This window comes from Macaca mulatta, chromosome 15 (assembly GCF_049350105.2).
Source record: "Macaca mulatta isolate MMU2019108-1 chromosome 15, T2T-MMU8v2.0, whole genome shotgun sequence".
In the NCBI taxonomy this organism is placed as follows: domain Eukaryota; kingdom Metazoa; phylum Chordata; class Mammalia; order Primates; family Cercopithecidae; genus Macaca; species Macaca mulatta.
Genome location: NC_133420.1, coordinates 53,744,222 through 53,748,867, shown reverse-complemented (window position 1 = coordinate 53,748,867; position 4,646 = coordinate 53,744,222). Strand labels below are relative to the sequence as shown.

The 4,646-nt window shown below is 39.5% G+C and overlaps 1 pseudogene; it reads right to left on the bottom strand.

The window, feature by feature from the left end:
- Positions 1–358: 358 nt before the first annotated feature.
- LOC100430191 (olfactory receptor 13C7-like) lies at positions 359–1,320 on the bottom strand (annotated as a pseudogene).
- Between the last annotated feature and the right edge of the window lie 3,326 nt (positions 1,321–4,646).

Genomic DNA, 4,646 nt, shown 5'->3' with positions numbered 1-4,646 from the left:
CTTCCTAAGAATAGTGTAGATAGGGGATAAAAGATTAAGTTGGTAAAATGGTACTTTCTCTTAGATTATAGAATTTACCATTCAAGTAATAAACTAAACTCTGTTAGCCATGAGAAGGAAGGTGTTTGGATGAGAATCCTTTTACCCATAAGTTTCTGTCCTTTTCCTTAACTCTATCATGAAGAGAAAAGGTAACTCAGTCCTGGATTTCCCTCTTTCTTTTAAATATTACGAAGAGAAAAATGAGAATTTTGGGAGTTAGTGGAATCATCAACCCTCATATTTATTTTGGAACCTCCGGGTGAGAGCTAGCCCTACATTCAGAGTAAAATAATTTTAAAAATAAAGAAAGAAGCATTTACATTCCTTCCGAGAAGCATTTTTGACACAGTATACTCTTCACAGCTGCCTTCACATCTTTGTTCCTCAAACTATAGATGAGAGGATTAAGCATAGGTGTCACCACTCCATAGAAGAGGGAGATGATTTTGTCTGTGACTTGTTCTTTGTCTGCTCCAGAAGAGTCTTTAGCCTTGGGCTTTGCATACATGAAAAGGATGGTTCCGTAGAATATAATCACCACTGTTAGGTGGGCAGAGCAGGTGGAGAAGGCTTTGCACCTTCCTTCTGCAGAAGGAATTCTCAGGATGGTGGAGAGAATACAAACATATGTAACAAAAATAAAAAGTACTGGTCCTACAAGAAAAATCATATTAGCAACAACCATGCTAATAATATTTATGGAGATATTAGCACAGGCCAATTTTAAGACAGCCAAGATTTCACAAGTAAAATGACTAATGACATTGTCTCCACAGAAAGGAAGCCGCATTGCAAGGGAGGTTTGCAACACAGAATTGGTGCCTCCCCCAATCCAGGACCCAGCAGCCATGGATACATATGAAGCCTTGCTCATGATGATAGGGTATCGTAGAGGTTACAGATGGCCACATCGCGGTCAAACGCCATCATACTTAGAAGGACACACTCTGTTGCTCCCATAGCAAAAGAGAGAAACATTTGCGCTCCACACCCAGAGAAGGAAATAGTTTTCTTTGAAGTTAAGAAGCTGCTGAGAAAGAGTGGAATAGATGAACTAGTGTAGCAGATGTCCAAGAATGATAAGTTACTGAGGAAAAAGTACATGGGGGTGTGCAAGTGGGTGTCATAAACACTCACAATGATGATGACTCCATTTCCCAACAGGATCACCAAATACATACATAGGACCAGCACAAAGTAAATGGCCTCTAGCTCTGGGTAGCCAGAAAGCCCCAGCAGGACAAATTCTGTCACAAAAGACTGATTGGACTTTCCCATGCTAATATTTTCTTTCACCAACAGGAATTCTATAGTGGCTGGAATGTGTGTGGATCTTTCACAGCAGTGTCTGTAAGAATCATCTGCATTCTTGAATGGCTTCCCTTATGGGTAATAAAGACCTGTAATTGGATACACAAATAGCACAAGAATATGTTACGGCCCTCTAAGTTAAGATCAGTTAGACTTTCAGACTTCATGAAGGAGGCCCCAGCTCTCAAAAAGAATATTCTTGTTAGAGAATAGATTAAAAACACATGCAACTGAGTTAGAATTATGTATCTCATTTGCATTATAAATTTAAATTATTTTAATACAGTGTTACCATATTTTGACCAGATAATCCAGAACAAATAGAAAATGTCTGAAATATTACTAACGAACAGATATCTGACCATTTTAACCAACATTATTATCTGTAACTGAATATTTTTCTTCATGCTATGTTATACCTAACAAAATTGATGTTCTTCAGTTACTAAAACAAAGTTGTATGTGAAAGTTCTGTTTCAATGGTAATTTAATCTTAACTTCAGAAGAGTCCTGTGGGCTAAAAGAATAAATAGAAGAGGCTGACTCTCTTTTCAGACTCAGCCCCCCTGCACCCAGGTGGAATAAACAGCCATGTTGCTCACACAAAGCCTGTTTGGTGGTCTCTTCACACGGATGCGCATGACATTTTGGTGCCGTAACTCGGATCAGGGGACCTCCCTTGGGAGATCAATCCCCTGTCCTCCTGCTCTTTGCTCCCTGAGAAGGATCCACCTATGACCTCTGGTCCTCAGACCCAACAGCCCAAGGAATATCTCACCAATTTTAAATCGGGTAAGCGGCCCCTTTTTTACTCTCTTCTTCAACCTCTCTCACTATCTCTTAACCTCTTTCTCCTTTCCCGGACCCCCTTCCTGCTTTTCTGGAGGGCAAGAACCCCCAAACTCCTTCTCTCTGTGTCTCCACTCTCTCTTTTCTCTGGGCTTCCCTCCTTCACCATGGGCAATCTTCCGCCCTCCATTCTTCCTTTTTCTCCGTAGCCTGTGTTCTCAAGAACTTAAAAGCTCTTAAACTCACACCTGATCTAAAACCTAAATGCCTTATTTTCTTCTACAATGCTGCTTGACCCCAATGCAAACTCGACAGTAGTTCCAAATAGCCAGAAAACGGCACTTTCGATTTTTCCATCCTACAAGATCTAAATAATTCTTGTCGTAAAATGGGCAAATGGTCTCAGGTGCCTGACCTCCAGGCATGCTTTTACACATCGGTCCCTCCCTAGTCTCTGCTCCCAATGCAACTCGTCCCAAATCTTCCTTCTTTCCCTCCCACCTGTCCCCTCAGTCCCGACCCCAGGCATCGCTGAGTATTTCTAATCTTCCTTTCTACAGACCCATCTGACCTTTCCCCTCCTCGCCAGGCCGAGCTAGGTCCCAATTTTTCCTGTCTCTGCTCCCCCACCCTGTAGTATCTTGTGAAATTCCTTTTCCTGGCTCACCCTGGCTCAAAAAGCACCTTGTAACCCCTACTCCTGCCCGCCAGAGAACAACCCCCCTTTGACTGTAATTTTCCTTTACCTACCCAAATCCTATAAAACGGCCCCACCCTTACCTCCCTTCGCTGACTCTCTTTTCGGACTTGGCCCACCTGCACCCAGGTGAAATAAACAGCCATGTTGCTCAAAAAAAAAAAAAAAAAGAATAAATAGAAGAGACATTTTTAGAGAAAAGGACTTTTGGTTATTCCTAATTTAGGAGAAATATGAATACCTGAAATATCCTCCTAAGAATATTGACTAGCGAAGAAGTATTACTTATAAAAGAATAAAGGAAAAATTAAGATAAAATTATTCTTGTTTGTCTTTTTCAATACAGATTAGGAAATCTTTCTAGGTCATCCTATTGTTCTGCCTGATATACACAATGAATAAAAAGTTGACCTCAGAAAAACTCTAGTGTACGTTTCTCAATCTATAATCAAACCATAAATAAATGTATAAATTAAAGAATTTCAGGAACAAGGGATTTGCTCTTTTACCTCTAAGTATGAGAAAATACATATTGCCTTCTTCCCACATAAAAGTCAGCTTCCTCTGCTCTAACCGCTGTTCTGCTGATCTCCCTCTCACTGCATATTTGGAAATACCCATGATAATGAGGGGTAGGTCACTCAAAAAGCTCTCAAACATAGCAATTTGCTCTAATTATTTGTATCCTTATTTGATGTAATATGGAGTATTTCTATATTTAAATGCCAAAACCAGAAGTCCTACTTTTTTTAATGAGATTGCTAGCCTGCTAGCCTCCTACGTTCCATCTCAGTAACTTCACAAAGATAACTAAAAGAACTATCTGCTTCTCAGTTCTCATTAAAATCAAGTAGCTGCCATTGCCTCTGTAAAAGCCAATTAATCATTGGCAAAGTAGAAACTAGTTCTAGTAACGATGAAAGCTGGGGCTCTTGGCAGTCTGTTCACTAGCAGAGGATCCTTTAAAAGACCAGCCAGTGAAGCACCAAAGCAACTCAAAGTGTTGGCTGCTTTGAGGATGCTTCTAATCCCAAAAGTAATTTAAACCTCACAATGTGGATTGGACAGAATTTTTAAACTCTCTAATTCTTTTGGGATGAAGTCCCTCAGAAGCAATTAAAACAAAGTTGTTAATACAATTTAATTTAAGTGTAACTCACAAAACAGTAACAATTATTCTAGCTTTACATTCTCTGGGAAGAGCAAGTTGAGGAATGCTACGGAGGTAAAACACCCAAGACATGGAAATTAGAATTCACTATATCTGATGGAGAGATGTAGCAGTAATCCGTGACGCTTAATTCAAAATGATGCTTTGTTCTTAATAAATGAACTGTTAATCACATTTATTTTGACCATTAATCCTGGAGTCTCAGAATCCATAAGCTTCATACTGGTCTCATTGGCCCCTCCAAACACCCATAATCACATGCATGGTCATTTTAATTTTGTTCACGCATACCCTCTGTTCAAATATATATACAATATCCCAACCTCATTCAACCTGTCATTTAGTTACGTCCACACTAGCAGGGCATAACATGAGTCCGACCACACAACAACTTCCATGAGTGAGCAAGCCTTACTTTACTTTTTAACAGGAAAAGAAATTCCGACTTGAAGTAATTCTTTACAAGACTTATCATGACTATCTTTTGAAATGAATATCAACCCTTAAAGAATTCAGTTATTTTACACATATACGACAAAATAATCTTTCAGCATATAAACAAGTGGGATCACTATGTGTACTGTTAAAAAGAAGGGAATAAACTTGGACAACAGTGCCTTTTTTTGTCAGTGGACA